At 47.4% G+C, this 19,225-nt stretch overlaps 1 protein-coding gene across 1 annotated transcript in view; it reads right to left on the minus strand.

Moving 5' to 3' along the window:
* CSE1L (chromosome segregation 1 like) overlaps positions 1–19,225 on the minus strand; it is a 399,917-nt gene that overhangs the window by 117,668 nt on the left and 263,024 nt on the right. The gene's annotated exons all lie outside the window — the stretch shown is intronic.

Raw genomic sequence — 19,225 nt, forward strand, 5'->3', positions numbered from 1 at the left:
GCTGTAATGAACTGGCGGAATTCTTTTCTGACAAAATTCAGAATATCCTTTAACTTCTCCCTCCCAATAAGTCTGATCACTCACCAGTACCCCCACCATCTGTACATCAGCACAAGGACCTTAGCCTAGAATCGTTCTCTCCCATCACTGAGGAAACACTTCTTCCCATTCTTCAATTAATTAAAAGCGGCTCCTCACTGGACCCAGCCCCCCTTAACATCTTAAAATTAGTCGCACCCACCGTCATTTCCCCAATGACTAAATTGATCAACATCTCCCTATCACAGGGCACTGTCCACCCGAATTGGAAGAGGGCCATAGTAAAAGCACTTCTAAAAAAGCCTCAGCTTGATGCTACTGAGTTGTGTAACTACCGTCCCATTTCCCTACTACCTGGAATCAGCAAGGTGGCAGAAAAATGTGTCAATCGCCAGCTCTCCGCCTTCCTCGAATCCGGTGAATTACTTCACTTCTCCCAGACGGGCTTCCACCCTGGTCAGGGCACAAACAGCTCCGATAGCAGTGGTGGAAGAGGCCAGAAAGATCCTCAACTCAGGAGGATCAGTGGCAGTGATCCTCCTGGATCGGAGCGCTGCCTTTGACACGGTGAACCATCATACCCTGGTCCACTGGCTCAAGGGAGTGGGAGTCACCGGGTTGGCATGTCCTGGCTGAAATCTTTCCTCCATAACAGGACCTTCCAAGTCCTAGAGGGCAACAACAAATCGCAAGCTACTCCTCTGCACTGTGGCGTCCCCCAGGGCTCATCTCTGAGCCCCACGCTCTTCAATGTGTACATGTACCCCCTGGAGAAAATAGTTACCCCTCATGGTATTGGACTGGTGACCTACCCAGATTGTCGTATCCCTGCACCAGGGGGACCGCTCCCCTAATGACCTATGTTCCTGCCTAAAAGATATCACGTGCTGGATGAACAGCTCCCACCTCAAACTTAACAGCGAAAAAACAGAGATTATGGTACTGGGCAATCAATCTTACTTTTCACCAGAGACTATGTGGCCAGCCTGTGTGGGACCAGCACCGACCCCAAAACAAGACATAAAAAGCCTGGGAATATGGCTTGACCAGAACCTCACGTTTAACACCCAAGCAAGGAAAACCGCAGGTGCCTGCTATAGCCTGCTTCATACTACCCGAAAAATCTTCCCCCCTCCTACCCCTGAGTCCAGGAAACTCCTTATCCAGGGGCTTATCCTATCCAGACTGGATTATGGCAATGCCCTATATCTGGGGGCCCCTAGAACAGTCATTGCCAAACTCCAGCTCGTCCAGAATTCAGATCCCAGGCTTCTAACAGGCACGAAATATCGGTGCTCAGCGAAGCCCGCTTCAACATCGCTTTACTGCCTCCCAATACAGGGGAGAGTCTATTTTAAAACCCTGTGCACTAATCCTAAAATCCTCCATGGCAGGGGGCCCCCTATTCTAAAAGATCTTATCAGACCTTATAAGGCCAACAGAAACCTTTGGTCTGACCTTCTACATTTAACCGTCGCGCCCAGAATTAAGAAGGCTCGGACAGGGGGCCGCCTCTTCTCCTATAACGCCCCCAAGCTCTGGAATTCCCTACCCTTGGCCATCCGCACTGAATCTAAACTTCTACCCTTCCGCAAACTTTTGAAAACCTGGCTCTTCCCGTAAATTCCATTGTTCCCGCTAACACATTCTCTAGCACTGGGACGCTCCCGGGTAGCCATGCGCTTAATAAATCCTTTTTAATTTCTTTTCATTTCATTCATATTGGAGTGGCCAAAGGCCAGTATTACTCCGCTCGCATTGAGCAGGCCAATAACAACTCCAAAGAAATCTTTGCAATTGTGCAGAGTTTCTTGGCCCCTAGCGCCCAGGCAGCGGAGGCACATGTCTCGGAGATCTGGTGCAACACTTTGGCGAAGTTTTTTAGGGACAAAATAATTAGGATCAAAGACGTTTTCGACTTCTCCTAGGAAGCTTACAGGTGCTTGGTTGGCGTGGCGGATGGCAGAACCTGCCCCCACTTTTTCTGCGTTTAGGTCTGTCGATCTTCTCAGCTCTCTCAGAATCCTTAAGGAACTAAAGTCGGGATCACCCAACGACCCGTGTGCGGCCAGGCTTCTGTCTGATGTGGCAGATACTATTAATTCAGAAGTGAATTTAATGGTCAACAAATCGCTTCGCGAGGCGTTCCAATGTCATGGAAGCAGGCGCCGATTCTTCCCCTTCTCAAGAAGCCGTCACTTGACCCTCTGTTACCCGAGAATTACCGCCCTATCTCGCTTTTGCCAAGTTTGGCGAAGGTTTGCGAGAAGGTGGTTACGTCTCCACTTACCAACTATGTTGAGGTGTCAGGCTTGCTTCATCCAGCACAATCAGGCTTCTCTGCCTCGTATAGCACAGAGTCAGCACTGCTAGAAGTGACCAAGGCAATCCGGGAGTGTTTGGATGCCGGTGGGAGAGCAGCTTTGGTTATGCTAGATCTCTCTGCGGCATTCGACACCGTGCCCCACTCCCTGCTCCTTGACCGTCTATCAGAAATAGGTGTTTCTGGCCCGGCTCTGCAGTGGATTAGGTAGTTCTTGGAAGGACGGTTGCAGCAGGTCTGGCTTCCTCCGTGTGCCTCAGTGCCTACGCAGGTGACTACTGGTGTGCCGCAGGGGTTATCACTTAGCCCCCTGCTTTTTAACATCTACGTGACTCCGCTGGTCTATCTTGCGGAGTCAATGGGGGCTTAAGTGATGGCATACGCTGATGATACCCAGCTTTTGTTTTCTTGGAGCAAGGAGAATGACTCGGTTGTGGCTGCCCAACATGGTTTGTCTTCAGTTTTTCATTGGCTGGCGAATGCACAGCTGAAATGTAATAAAGGAAAATCTGAAGTGCTTTTGTATGGCTCCTTCTCGATGGATTTAAGAGAAAGGCTTAGGCCTCCCGGTTTTCCACGACCAACTGCGCGCAAAGGCGGGCAAAAAACCTTGGCATCTGGTTCGATGAAAATCTGAATTTTTCGACATAAGTGAAGAAGCTGGCCAGTACCGGCTTTGGCACTTTGAAAACCCTGAGGAAGTTTCTTCCCCTTCTGCCAGGTAGTGCCAAAGAAACTCTAGTCCGGGCCCTGATTTTGTCCCGCTTGGACTACGCCAACGCCCTCCTGGTGGGCAGTCTGGGTTTTCTTGCCAAGAAATTGCAAGTTGCCCAAAACTCGGCGGCCACTTTTTTTTGGGTCCGTCATCAAGGCACCCACCTGCGCTCCTTGCATTGGCTCCCAGTTGAATCTCGTATGAAATTCTAAATGCTGTCTATCACTCATAGGGCCCTTTACAGCCTAGGCCCTATCTATTTGCAGAAGAGGTTTGCCTTCTACATACCAGGGAGACAGCTGCTCTCGTCTGCTCAGCTGTTGATACAGACCCCTAGGTTTAATCGCCAAAGACTTGGTGGGAATTCCTTTGTGCGCAAAGCCGGTCTGGCCTGGAACATGCTACCCTTGGATCTTCGGGGCACCCAGGACCCACTGTTCAAGAAAAAACTAAAAACGTTGCTTTTTTAGTCTCTGATTGGTGTGCATCTTTTTTTTCTGAAGCAAGCACCGGGACACTTTTGAGTAGTTGTGCGCTGTATAAATTCAATATAACATAACCTTTGGCTCCCAAATATGATTTTTTCACCTGGAAGTGCACTGGAAGCCTGCCAACCAGGCCCCAGTGCCAATGCGCTTTCCCTAAAACAAGGTAAAAGATACAACTGTGATAATTGGAATACACTGTGGCACCCCTGTAAAGACCATAGTAAATGGAACCCCTGGTACCTAGGGCAGAGGTACCCGAGATGGTCATTAAGGGCTGCAGGATGTCTTATGCACCCTGAGGGAACCCCACACAAATTACTTGCAGACTACCATTGTAGGATGCGTGATGGTGCAAACCGCTTTGAAAATACGACATGGCACACCTCAAATGATATACGCAAGTCACCCCTAAAGCAGGCCTTACAGCCATAAGGCAGGGTGCATTATATCCTATGTGAGGACAGATATGCATGAGCAGATACACTCCTGTCTAGACCAAATTGCTACATATAGCAAGTGAATAGGGAAGCCATCTTAAGGTATGTACTGGACAAAACGAGTAACTCACCTACATAACGGCATCCCTGAAATCTATGCAGTTTGGTATTAAACACAGTGGTTTCAGAAATCTAAACAGATTCCAGTATAAGATTTATTATACCATGCACACAGAGGGTACCCTTTGAAGCTTACTACTTGTGGAGAAGTGTGGCTCAATGGTTCGAGCGGCAGACCCTGATGCAGAGGTCTGGCCCGGGACCAGGGTTCAATTCCCGCCTCGGCGGGTCTTGGGCTCAATTTCCTCGGACCTGATCATTCTCGCCTCGGTGCCTATTCGAATCATGGGTCCCACTCTGCAACTCTGGGCAATAGCTTGCTTAATCTCCTCAACGACCCCAACAGCGCTGGGATGCCTGGCTTCACCTTGGGGGTGCCCAAGAGTGGACATTTCACAGGGAAAAGCCAGGAAGGGTTCCACAGCAGTATGCGTTACAGCGCCAGGACACCCCAGTTGGGGTATTAGTGCGCTTTACAAGTACAAATTACATTACATTACTAGTCGTCTAGTTTAAGTATGCTGGCTGACTGGTCATATCCAGCCTGTCACCACAGAGAACCCATGCTCTGAGGAGGTCAGGAACAGAGCCTGCTTTGGTAGGAGGTGTTAACACCTCCTCCAAGCAGATGGCTAGTGCATCTGCAGATCAAGGCCAGAGGTTTCAAAGCATCTACCTCCTTTGAGGTTGAATTCATTTCCTCCAGACTTGAAGACTGACATCCCCTGCCCTGAGGCCCATTTGGTACAAAGACAGGTGGGAAATCAGCTATGCAGTAGGTGTGTTGCACACACTGGCTAGTCACACCTCTAAGGTGGGCTGCCTGATAAGTTCCAACATTATTGATTTTGGTGGAACTACGGATTCAGGAATAGGTTTATGCTCACTCCACACAGGAAGGGGTCATGCTGGGGTGTAGTGACACCAATGGCAAGCCGCCCATTGGCTACTACCCATCACTCCTCTTAACGCTCCTAAATCTAGAATTTAAGGGAGCTCCTGGCACCAGAGATGTAACATTGACTGACTCAGAAGAGCCACAAGAAGCAAGAACTAAGAAGCAAGAACTGAGGAGCAGCAACTGACTTGGCAGCAACCCTGCAAGAATGCCTGCTGTCCCCGACAATTGTGACAGACTACTAGTCCTGCAGCTGTTCTGCCTCCAAAAGTATGGGAGGAACGCCAGCACTTCGCAAAAAAGACAGATGGCTCCCGTGGAGTAGCAGAGCTATTTCCCTGCATCCTGCAGGAACAAAAACGCAAGCTCCGGTTTAACAAACTGCTAACCGCTGGCCTTACCAACGCAGCAGCCATCCAGGAGGAGGTGTTCCGTCTCCCCAGAGGTCAGACATGTCTCTCCAGCTAGGAACGAGACACTAGAGCCTCCAGGAGCCCTCCAGTTCTAATACTCTGATACCCATGCCTTAGGTACCATGGGTACCACTTACTAGGAACTTGCAGGGGTACCAAAGGGTGTGCCAATTGTGTTACAATTAGGCTCCAGTGCTCATTCCCTAAAACAAGGTAAAATTGACTGACTAGCAGGGACCCAGTGCACATCAGTTAAAAACCATCAGTAAATGTGACAAAAATGATGTGACCAAGACAAAAAGGGGCACTTTCCTACATGTAGGATTTGCGTGAGCATTTCAAACTTCTCCTTTGTGAGGAAGAAATTGAGAGGGCACAGGGCTAGGATATGACTAAGGCCTCCATCTTTCCTAGGCACCAGGAAGTAGCGGGAATAGCAATCACAACCTACTTTTAGCATCGGCACCCTCTCTATGGTTCCCTTGGCCAAGAGAGCGGTCACTTCCTGGCGCAGCAAGAAGAGAAGGTACTCCTTCAGTGGGTGTAGTCACCCCAGGTAAGGTGCCCACTGGCCCTACCGACTACTCTCCTAAAATGTCCCCTAAATTTAGTACTTAAGTGGCTCCCCCACACCTAGAAATCAGATTCCTGTAACAAATGAAGGACGAAGAAGACTGAGCAGAAAAGCCTGAAGACTACTGACTTGGCCCCAGCCCTACCAGCCTGTCTCCAGATTTAAAAACCCTGCAAAGACCACACCTGTCCTGTGACCAACGACTTCCAGAACCCCAAGGAAGACTATCTGCTCTTCAACAAAGACTGGATCTCCAATGGACAGAGGCCCGGTCCAGAAGAATCCAAATACAAGGGTTCCGGATCCAGCTGGAAATGCGACTCCTGCCTACTCTGCACCCAACGCCCTCGGCCCGAGTCTGAGTGGCTCACCTGTCCAGTGAAGTCTCCCCAGCGATCCTGACCGCGAGTCCAGTGTTGACCAACCCCATGACACCTGCAGACTGAATACAGAGGCTCCCCCGACCGCGACCGGCTCCGGTAGGAAGACTCTGAAATTAAAAGGCATCCCTGCTCCTTGATGAGATGAATAGACTGAGCCCCAATGACATTCTACATCTCTGCTGATGTTAGTCTTCCTACTGCAACCTCCGGTGTGACGCCTGGGCCTATTTGTTGAAAGCAGAATCCTCATTGAAAAGCATTGGGTGCCCTACGGTGAAATTGCAACCTGCAACCGGGTAGCCCCTGTGCCACTGGTGGTGAAGTTTTGGTACTCACCTGGCCATTACCCCTTGCTTACCTTTGGTCCTAAAGACTGGAATTCTACATGTAATGCTGTTTAACCACAATATTGTTTTCCCCATAGGATAACATTGAACTTTTCAGGAAAACATTGAACGGTGTAGCACGGTTACAACGAATTTTTTACAACGCACTACCATTACATCGCAACTTTTACCACGCAAACCATTACAACGCAATGCGCTGGGGGGCGCTCTAGGATAGGGAATGTATTTAATATACTATCCAACACCTTCCCTGCTATCCACGGGGACTGGAGTTGGGATAGTAAATTAAATAATTCACTATCCAGCGCCTAAAAGCATTATGCGTTGTAATGGACTGCGTGGTAAAAACCGCGTTGTAAAGGCATGCGTGGTAAAAGCATGCGTTGTAGTGACACCAATCCCATTGAACTGTTCAGGAATTGTTCAAAGTGTCAACTTTGGAAAGTGAAAAGTATTTTTATTTAAAAACGTAAGTTGCCTTACAAGGAAGATCTTGGTCTTAAAATAAAATACAAAGCTTGTGTTTTTAAAAACTGGTGCGGATCTCCTTTCTGAGTCGTATGTCCATTCTTGGTCAATGTTGTGCAATAAATAGCTTAGATTCCTCTGTGTTAGGCCTAAGGCTGCTCGCCAACACTACCACTAATAGAGCACTTTACGTTTTACATTGTGCCCTGTACACTTTTGGGGAACCCCTGGGCATGGTATAACCACCTAGTGGCATACAATATACAGAGCCAGCTTCCTACACAGACCACTCAGGCTGCCCGACCCACGAGGTGTGTGGGTACTATGTCCTCGGCCATGCAGAGGCTAGGACGTTTCTGTTCCGAGGTAGTAGGGAGAGTATAGACGCTGCCGTAAGCTTCTTCCGCGGCCGCGGAAAGAAATAAAGGTGGATTTTGGGTGGAGAGGGGCCATGGAAAGGCCTAAGGACCTGGCTGTAGCCCTGTGGTGCCTAAAGAGCTCCGGCACTGTCTCCAAAGAGACCAGAGCCATCAAATGGCATGTCCATAAGCAACACTTGGACATCCCCTGGAAAGCTAGTTTTTCCTTAGCCAGGCGTGGTGACTTAAGGCCATTGTCGATGAAACCGCTCTGCGCAGCGATTCAGTGGTATCCAGTCCACAGATAGTGAACTTAGCTGCGTCTCTCTTGTCAGTAACTGCCTAGGAGATTATGGTCTGAGCCTTCTCCGGTACCATGGGCAGGACCTGCGCAACCGAATCCCATGGATCATGGAAGTAATGGCCCAAAAGGCACGCTGTGCTCACAGATCGCAGCACAAGCAGGTGGAAGAAAATCTCTTACCCAAGGTGTCCAGACTCTGAAGATTCCCTTTCTGGTTGGGTGGTAGGCTAAATATCCCCTAGGACCCTCTCTCCCCCTTCATTGTATTTATGTTCTTGTGCAGTTCAAGCTGCGGGTCCTTTTAATATATATTTGTTCTTTTAAAAACTTTGTAATACAGTGGGATCATTGGGACTGACACGATAGCTGCGGCTTGGCACGCCTGAGGTGTGGCGCCTTCTATCTAGGATGGCCACTAATTTAGGATTGGCCTTTGATGAAGCAGAGATTCAATCCATCTTATCAGAGAATCCTAGTATTTAAGATCTTATACCAACTACCCAGATTAACAACGATGAAGGCTGGGCCAAAATCCTAATACTTAAAAAGAACCAGGCCAGAGTGTGTGTTCACGGTATCTCCATGGCGGAGTACTTGCGTGGCAACTGTGCTCCGAGTGGACTTATCGTGGCGAACGCCCCCGTCTGTTCTTAGATGACAAAGATTTCTTGCGAGACAGGTCCTTGACTGCGTTGAAATGCACTCGGGACTGGCTCGTATTGATCATAAAAACAGCTAAAAAAACAGCAGACAAGCTCCTAGTGGAAATTCAAGTCCTAGAAGGACAGATTAGAACTACCATCTCAGGGAAGGCTTTCGCTAAGAATCAGGACGAGGGCAACAAATCAAGCAAGGAATTTAGAGACTCCATCCTGTTCACCAAATTAGAAAAATTAAAAAAAGATCTGGCCAAATTCTCGATGGAAAAAGTCTATCCCTACACTAGTGAGTCATATGTACCTATGCCATTTAATAAAAATGGGCAGAAAGGTGGCTCAACATATGGCACCTCCAGCTCGGAAGATGGGTCAAGCGACTCAGATGCATCTAACTCTGGAAACACACAGAATAAGTTCAGAGGTAGAGGGAGAGGTAGTAATAGGAGGAACTGGAGAGGCTTCAACAATGGGTTTGGCCAACCATCCTTTCCACCTTGGTGGCAACCGACTCCTTGGGGAGTTCCAGCCTACCCCCCTCCAGCAGGACCCTATGGTCCACAACAATTTTACCCAGACTACAACCAACAGCCTTTTTAGGTCGAGCAGACGTACTCTCAATGCGTGAGCATTGAGAGAGTCTGCTTCAGACCTAATGTTGCCCGTTACTGGGAGAGTGGACACCAATCTGACACGAGCGTTTCCTTCGCGGTTTTCACCACGGGAGCGCGCGTCTCACCCGCGCATGCGCAGAGTAACTCAGCATTTTTTTTTTTTTTTTTTATTTCCCAGCCCCGAACCGAATCAGGTATCAGAGCGCTTCACATATAGGCAGCCCCCACCCCCCACCCCTCTGCATGCGCGCACACACAGGCGAGCGCATGCACACGCAGGCACACGGCAGACACTCGCTCACACACACCCCCCTCCCCCACAGTCACACACACGCACTCCAGACACATACACACGCGCGTGACCCCCATCCCCACCACTTACCGGGCTCTTTCGGCATGTTCAGTGTCTCATCGCTCCACTTCTTCCTCGGCGGCGGTGGCGGCGGGCGGGACTTCCTGCTGGATTGCAGGCCCCGCCCCCGTCTCAGGCAAAAGTGCCTGACTTCCGTTTTTTTTAAACTGTGGCTCTCTATAACGGAAGGATAAACCCTGTGCCATATAGCATGCGCGTGAATGGACACTCACTGATCAACAGCACATGCGCTTTGATTGCAGAGAAACATGGGTAATATTGATCCCTGAGGGACAACGCAGCTAGATTTCAGGGGCTGAAGAGCAAAATGGGGTATTGTGACCACCTTAAATCTTACCTACAAAAAATGCTTCTGCTAGTTCAGTACTGTCCCTGGGAAACGTGTTAAAAAGTCTACTAGTCTGGGTGGGTCATTCATAGCGCCGAAGGCTGCTGAAAGGCCGATTGATATAAAGGTCTCGATGAGTCACTTTGAGTAACCCCTCTATTTTGACAGCACCACTAACTCCGTGATGAGACCTGGTGTCATGCCTGCCTAGAGTAGTTTCCAATGTGCTTTTACGGTCGCACAAGATTGCAAAAAGATTAGTAACACCCGTTTTTCCAAACGTTTACCAAAATAAGGTATCGGTTATATCGGGTGGACATTGCTCAAATTAACGTTCCCAGAGAAGTCTTTTGGGGTCTGGCATTAACCACCGCCTTGTGATTTTTGTAAAATGATAAGTACATAATAAACGTACTTCCATGGGATTTCAGCCGGCCCTCTCCATCGGTTGGTCTGCCCTTGCATTGTTCACATTTCCTTCCGCCCGTTAGAGCATACAGCAGGGGACAATAGGGCAGTCCACTCAGGCCTGTGGCCGTCGTCACTCTGACTAACGGCATTTTGCCTTTTCACAAGGTTACACATCTAAGCACAACGGAGCGCATCATCAGTGCCTGTGACTTCTCTGGAAATGTGTGCTTTTGGGAGCAAAACAATTCTTGCTTTTTGCCAAATTGTTTAAATATTGGCAAGAAAGCCACCTTTCACAACGATGGTTTATAAAAACCATGGCTAAACATTTATAACGGCCAAAGGATGTCAGCCACCGCCAGGCCGACTGGCTTTGAAAATGCTTATTTAATAACGGGGAATTCGAGGGTGATTTCCGAGCTCGTGAACTGTTCCAGTGCTGAAAGAGTTGTTAAATGACTGCAACAGCTCATGGCTTGAACGAGTCACAGTGAATTTGAAGGTTCCTGGACAGCAGTCAATAGTGAAGCGAAGCCACTCGGTATCCCAGCCCTGAGCTGGGTGCCTGCTGTGTGCAGTTGGTGGCTCGGGTGCCGCAGCTTGAGCCATAGTGCTCATTTAATTATAATCGGTATATGAGGTGTGTTAATGATTCTGACAAAAGTTGAATTCTTTTTTTCAACGTTTTCATATCTGTAGGGACTGGTGTATTTGGTATTCCTCTACTGCGATTATGCATGCTGTTTCTATGATGGCACTTTGCACGGTGGTATCTTTTCACCATTATTGAAAGGAATCTGCTACAGTTCGTTGAACTTTTGTAAGCTGTAATTACGATTGTTCTTTGCTATTTTTATAATATTTTATGTGGCCCTACATCGGAGTTCCGAATCATAAAATATAAATTGATTGATCCAAATTTCTGCCTTAAGTCATTTGTGCGAGCATATTATCCGCACGAATCTTTTCGCCAAAGAGGTAAATTCTACCAATAAAAGTCTTTCTTGGTTAGTTTATTCTAGGATAAAAAACAGAGGAATACATCTCCCACGAGTCTCATGTAGCATCACTGGCTGACAGTGGCAGAACGAGGTAATATGAAGTAGCATTTCAGGCTGCTCTCTGCGCCAGTGGGTTACTAGCAACAACCATCAAGTGGTTCTTCGAGCGTTGTTTAACCCTAGCCCCAAGTGACAAGAATTCCATGTCATTTAAGCGTTCAGGAGGAAACGAATTACGAATAATTCGAGAGACTTGTAAGTACTACTGATTACCCCTAAATTAAGATTTTTTTTCTTTCAAAATCAGAGAAAACAGGCACTCTAGCAGAATTTGCTGCTGGAACAGGCGTGCTTGGAAACCGAGATATGCCCCGTCCAAAGGGTTTGTCGTGCAGAATTCATTCCAAAAAGAGCCCACGGTGTCCAAACGAGCGACCTGGTTGCCCCTTGGCACGGAAAGGGAGACGGTATATGGGTAGATTATCCGTGCCAGATCTCCGAGGGCACTAGAGTGCTTTGGCATTTTCGTGTGATTAACGCGCAGCCAGTGGTATTTTTTCAATCCAAAGCGTCCCATCCAGTCTCCCTGCTTTGTTCGAGCCCTGCATAATAGCCTTGGTAAGATCGGGGCTCCCTCCGGGTTCACAAAAGAAGAAAGATATATAGTTAAGGTTATGTTCAAAATACATCCGACGTTGTCTGCTTCTGCTGAGACAGGACAATATTGTTTAGATTGGCTGGCCTGCACAAAGGGGGCCCATATGTGCACCTTCCGGCTGGCATATGGGGGCTCAGGAACAAGCGTTACATGGGAAAGGTGGCACTTGTGCAAGTATCAAAGGTAAAGACATGTGAGAGGTAGCAGCCGTGTGTTGCAAGGGCAGAGTGGTGTGTGCATGTTACAAAAGGGCACCGAACACCAGCACATGGAAAATACTGCAAAAAGGCAGACCCTCCAATCACAGGCATACACTGGGAAGGCACTTCCATGGTCATGGAAAGTAGAAATTATCAGTAGTGGGAAGTCTTCCTCACAAATAGCAAGAGGACGTGAATTACTTTTGGAGGTGTCTCTGGAGGAGGAGAACTTTGAGGTCCCTTTTGAAGGCCTGGGAGGAGGCGGTGGTTCGAAACTTTTTTTTGTCCTCTCGCGGTTTGTAAATACAAAACATATTGCATTACAAATGCTATAGGTATCACATTTGCGAAAGTTATAACTATGAGCATTGTAAATGAAGAAGCTATTAATTTAGCTATTTTAAATAAAAGAAACATAAATAAAAACTTTGCCATTTACAATACCAATAGCTCAAACTTTCCTAATGCGAGACCTATTGCATTGCAAATGCTTGTTTAGGGTTTGGTCAGGGGAGAACGCGGGGAAGGAGGCGGACACAGTCACAGCAACAAGGTCAGGTCCAGTGGAACATTCCTCCACTAACGATGGACCTGAGGAACGGGAAGCAGATCCCCCGAGAACAAGCGGGGACATCGCCAGGACCAGCCTCGTAATTAATCTCAGTACTCATGCACTGACCGACATCGAAGAACAGGTCCTTAACAAAGGGTTGGGCTTTGTTACCACTAACAGTGGGGACCCATTTCTTACACAAATAGAGATGGGCAAATTCTTTCGAAAGATTCGCCTACATTTTTTGTTCTCGAATAAAAACTGAGACACTTCCGATTTAATGACATCTGATGACAATACAGGTCTCAAGAGACCATCCACATTCAATCCTACAACTGTAGGTCTACCGGCAAAGGTTCTTACCTTTGAGGAAGCAGTTGATCATGACCTGAGAGTTTTGTTTCAACAAACTGACAAACCTTTTATGAACTTGAGCAAAAAAGAACAGGAGGCTCTAAGGAATCTGTCGAATAATGATTCAGTGCTAATAAAACCTGCGGATAAAGGTGGGGCCATAGTTCTGATGGACCCGGCCATCTACCGCAATGAGTGTCTAAGACAACTCAATGATACTAAATCTTATCGCAAATTGACAACTGACCCGACAGAGAGGCTAGCAACTGTGATTGGGCACATTGTGGAAGAAGCTCTTGCCGAGGGATGGGTTACCACGAAGGAGGCACAATACCTATGTGCAGCTAACCCAGTGATGCCCTATTTCTACGTACTGCCTAAAGTACACAAAACTCAACGGCCACCCCCTGGGCGCCCCATCATATCGGGCATGGGTTCATTGTTAGAACCCTTATCAACATTTGTTGATTTCTTTCTCAAACCGATGGTGGGGGAGATGCCAACCTTTCTAAAGGATACGAAAAACGTATTGAGGCTCTTACCTGACATCGAGTTTGACAGTGATCTGGACCTACTTGTATCATTTGACGTGGAGAGTTTGTATACGTCAATACCTCAAACAGAAACCTTGGAGGTAGTGGAAACCCTTTTAACAGCTAGGGATCTGAACTCTATCACTCCTGTCAGGCTGATTATGAATTTGGCTACATTGGCCATGACTGAGAACTTTTTTCAGTTTGAGGACACTATGTACCTACAGATTAGTGGGACCAGCATGGGCAGCGTTTTTGCCCCTAGTCTCGCTAATCTGTACGTGCATATGTTTGAGCAAGATCATGTCCTCATTGATACCAACCCGTATCGGAGGTGCTTGCGCCTATGGAAACGTTACATTGATGACGTGTTAGTGATTTGGCGAGGGACAGAAGAACTAAGGAACTTCCATTCATGGTTGAATGAGAGGAATCGATTCTTGAAATTCACTATCGAATTCAGTAAACACCAACTAGCTTTTCTGGACCTACTAATCACTCCAACACCTACTGGTCTGCACTCAGAATTGTATCGGAAGCCGATGGCCAGACACTCCCTTCTGAGTTACGATAGCTGTCACCCGAAAGCACTAAGGGACAATTTGCCCTATGGGCAATTCTTGCGAATACAGCGCAATTATTCCACCAGAGTGGCTTTTGAGAATCATGCTAGAAATCTAGAGATGAATCTGTCAGAGAAAGGATACCCAAGACATTTGATCCGCAGGTCAAAGAAACTGGCATCTAATAACATCAGGGAGAGCCTGCTCGAGCTTTTGCCCCCCAAACCTAAGCAAGAGCGGATCACATGTGTAAATACATTCTGTACACAGTCCAATCAAATACAAAAAATCATCAAAAAACACTGTGCATCCTGAATACTGGAACAGACACACTTCCACCACCATTGTTTGCATTTAAGCGGGGACAGAACATTAAGGACCAACTAGTCCATACGCGACCTAAGGCCAGCATTCCTCGCGCTGTGGGAACATTATGGAATATGCCAGCCGTAACTGGTCACCATCCCTGCAGCAACTGCGCAGCCTGTCCGCAGACATCAAAAACAACAAGCATCGATATAGGCACTAACTGCCCGTGGGAACAACGGCGGTCCACTAATTGCAACAGCCAGAACCTCGTATATTTGATTATCTGCCCCTGCAACTTGAAATACGTAGGGATGACCACACGTAAGATCAAAGTGCGAATCTCTGAGCATAAAAGCTCAATTAGATGCTGTAGACAAGCGACCAGAATGACGAGTCACTTTGTAGAGGCGGGACACCAGCCCACTGATCTGAAGTGGACAGTGATCGAATAACCGCTAATTCCTTCTCACGTGACTGACATCAGTAAATTTCTATTTAAAAGAGAGCAGAAGTGGGTCTATAGGCTCAATTCGGACAAAATCGGGCTCAATGAAGATATCCCTTGGATGTCATTGTGAGATATCCCTTGGAGGCCATGGTGAAATACATACTTGATTTCCGTAAATGAACTGCCTGAGTCCCTGCTTTTGTTGCTCAATGAGATGGCTAAGATGCGCTCAAACCATAACTACAAGCTCTATTGGGTAATGATGTTGACTTGATACACTACACAACAGGTAGTACAGCTTAGTAATGCATATGATGGCCACCAGATGAAGATTCGACGACTGTGCGGACATCCTTTATGGTCTCTGTCTGCCATTAACGTTCAGTTATCCCATGATATAAGGAGCACACAGCCACTGGCACCTTTAGAATATGGCAGTAGTCAGTGCTTTGTCTTCTCCTTAAATATTACTTATTGTACGGCGGCACTGTGCTATTTATCACAATGCTCGACGAGGGGATTCTGCATGCCAATAAAGTTTGTTGAAATTCGAAAGTTGCGTGTAATTTCACAGTGCTCAATGAACATCTTTTTTGACTCGTGCTGATGTGCTCACCTGCTTGGTAGGAGAGATTCTAGCATGGAATAGTGGCAATTCTTGCTTTTCAGGGTGAGAAAACTTGTTATGCTTACTTTCGGTATCCTCACGGGTCCGGAGGTGAAAGGAACTACATTACCCAGAAATCCTACAATGACGCAGGAGAGCACCGAAGGACATGTGACAGGTTCAGGGCGCCTGGATCGATGAAACAGGTTAAAACCCCTGCATTGCTGCCGCACCGGTACCTCCCCAAGACCGCCCAGAGGGACGTCTGGAGTACCGACGGGCAGGTAAGTGTTTGCGCTAAGAGGGCTGACAAGTTTGGACTGTTCGTGTGTCTGAGTGTAAACCCGACAGAGTTGCGAAATGTTAAACGAAGCGCAACCTGCTGGGTCCGATTAACATCCGAAGAGACTTGCTTTAAAAATATACGTACGGTCTAATATATGCAACCTGGTGAGAACAATGCAACGCTAGTGAGGTGTTGCGCACTCGGCTCTATAATACAGCCGTTTTTCCCACACCTTTTGAGAATATAAATTCAGTTGAGAGTGCAGGGTGCTGCTTCATGATAACAGCGGTACCGGTACAATCGACTTGTTTTTATGCAGGCACGTTTTCCTTGCCGCAGTAGATTAATTGACTCAGATACCACTTAAGGGTTGGTTTCTTAAATGAAAAGAAGGGTTACTGACAGCCTATATATGAATAAAATCTATGATGCAAGATCAGCTTGAGTCACGGGGCTGAGTTTTTTCAAATTTAGAAACAGTGATCTGGATTGCGTCTTCACATTAGGTTGATGTCAAGGCAGTTATTTGAATTTGACAGTTTTTGTCCCCCTTCTGATTGTGCTTTACATTTGTTTACCAGAGCGGTGCTCTATTTACCTGCGCTGCAGCCAGGTGAGGTGGAGCAGTCCTCTCCTTCCAAATAGGTGAGTGGGTTTGACTGATGGTGCAAGCTTGAACGCATGTGTGTCCAATGGAGGGACACAAAGTTGCGACATACGCTCGTAATAGAAGCGGTGCCTCAGATGGCACATGAAGCTACAAACTAATTGAGACTAACTGTGATGTGTCTCTCTTTCTTTGTTTTTTTGTCTGAGTGTGTCTTGTCTGGATTTCCATTTACTGATTGAACCATGGAAGTAAGGAGAAGGATGATTCAAATCACAAACAGGTGATACCCCTTTTTTATATAAATAGCAGTAGCGCTAATGGTCCTGATGAAGCAGCAGGATACCTTTTGCCTCCGTTCGTCTGCAGAAACATGTTGACCTTACATTCTGACTAGTAGTTATTTGTTGACACTACTATCCTCGCACTCCTTTTTTAGATTTGGGATTGAAGGTGCATATTAAAGTCTTTAACCCCTTCACTACCCAATTTTATTTACAGACACACGTCTCATCACCTATCATTTTTCTCACTATATCTTTTTGCACTGCTATTCAGTTGATACCTTTAACCCCCTTTTTCTATCTCGATCACTGGGACCGATAGGAAGGATTAGGCCGATACATCTGCCAGTCCTCTGTGGGTTTACTTCCTTGCCTTCAGGGAATGAAGGATCCCAGATGACGAAGGGCGGTCCAGGTCGACAACTGATGGGAACACTTTTTTCCCCAATGAATGAATACCCTAGGTGATTTATTTATGGCTTCACTCCTATTTACACAGACATTTAGTGTGTAGTTTCTTGGTTTGCCCTCTGCTACTCTTTTGTTGGTATAAATGTTAGTATAGGGGCTGTAGCATTGTCTGGTCACTAAATATCCCCAGGACCCCCTCTCCCCCTTCATTGTATTTATGGTAGGGAATACACCATGATTTACATGAGCTTTAGAAGCTTGGACCACCAAGTTTTCTGGGTATTGTGTTGTGTGAGGTTACTGGGGTCTCCTGGGACGGGCAGAGTGGTGGATAATCTCTCTTTACACAAGAGCCCCTGTGCTGGGCTTGGACAAAGTCCCAAGCAGGGCATCAGTAAGCGTTCCACTGAAAGGGAGAAAAAGTTCTGAGGGAGTCACTCCCGGTTGAAGCACCACTGTCAAGACGTTCATCTTGACTGCCACTGAGGGTAGACTAAGGTCCAGGACCTCGGCCCCCCTCCTCACCACCATTGCAAAGGACGCTCCCTCCTCCGTAGCCATGGTAGGGGGTAAAGCATGCCAGTATCTGGAGAAGTGTCCTGTTCAACGACCTCTGCCAGGTCCTCACACTAGTCCATAACTGGGTCTAAAGGCTGGTATTCCTTAGGGTCCAGCAATCCCTCCCAATCCTCCCAGAGTCCTAGCCCAAAGAAATAGGGCTCAGGCTCCTGCCTGGAAGACATGGTTCCAGTCAGCATCGGACAACGCCCATCCAGCTCTGTGTCAGAGTCGGGACCAGCATAGGGACGGCATAGGTGCATCTGCATCGGGAAAGGTAGAGGTGGCATGACTGGCACCAGTCTGGCTCCAAGGGGCCCGACTGGTGCCGGAGTCGCAGAACGCATGAAACCCGAAGGCACACGAGCAGGAACGGCTGGCCAAATATGAGGCGCATGGCCTCATAAAACTCTTGGGAGGTGAGTGGGGGTCGATCAGGCTCCTGGAAACTTGAGGAAGCCTGGAGCAGGCCCATGTATAGGCTCAAACGCGGAGCCGGTCTTGAATGACTACACTCCTTCGTCTAGTCTGAAGATAGCGACAGAGGCGGCAAAGTCTAAGACCTCTTCAACTTCTTGTTTTTCTACTTTTTGTGGGACTTACCCGAGGTGCCCGACGACTTCGATTGAGACTAGGATAATGGACTCCGTGACAGATTCCAGGACCTTCCTTTTGTCCAGGATCGAGACCAATGCGGTGGGGTGTTTGAGGTACCTTTCCCTCAAGGCCTTGCAGGGCATGGCTCAGCAGTCGACGCAGGTCTTCGAGTCGTGGTCGCACTAGAGGCACCAGAGACAAACAAGTTGCATGTCTGTTACCAACAATGGTCTATGACAGGCGCCGCAGTGCTTCAACCCTGTCTTCCTAGTGTACATCTCTGCCACACTAAAAAAATGCTCAAACAAATCTTCACCAAAACAGCGAAAAAGTGCAGTCCAATAGTGATTGACAGGGTAGCTTTCTCTGGATCTGTGAGGACTAGCTCTGAAAGAAAGGAACTGATGTTAGCACGCAGGGCTGTCACCTATATAGACACTGCGCATGTCACACCCGTCAAGGACTACCACGCAGATCGACATCAACTACCAGTGCGCAGGGGTACTGCACAAACATTTTACAGATCCAGTCAGACACCTGGGGTGAATTCCAAGGTAAGGAATTTGCAGCTAGAAGTCTCTACCAGATCACTTCTACAGATCCCTTTATGGTATTTCATGATATATTCTGCTTATCTAGTTACTGCACTGAGTTGTACAATCCGATATTTTGCGTATAATTGTGGTGCTGAGCTGGAATATGACTATCAGATTATATCGTATAGTGTTAAAATAACCCTATTAAGCTCTTTTCACAAGTTTGCAATTGTCCATAAACCAGCAAAAAAACACTAACAAAAAATCATCTACTGGGAAGGTATAGTTTACCTGTGACTCCAGTTCTCTCGTAGGGGTATTTCCATGATAGTCATAAGCATTGATTAGCTCCGCCTGACTGCAGGGGTAGACCCCGGAGCACTTTTTCCAATATATATTCTCCCCTTGGCAGACATCTGAAAAGCAGCTACATGGAGATCGGTCCACGTATTCACTACACACTACTGCCT

This window comes from Lissotriton helveticus, chromosome 7 (assembly GCF_964261635.1).
Source record: "Lissotriton helveticus chromosome 7, aLisHel1.1, whole genome shotgun sequence".
In the NCBI taxonomy this organism is placed as follows: domain Eukaryota; kingdom Metazoa; phylum Chordata; class Amphibia; order Caudata; family Salamandridae; genus Lissotriton; species Lissotriton helveticus.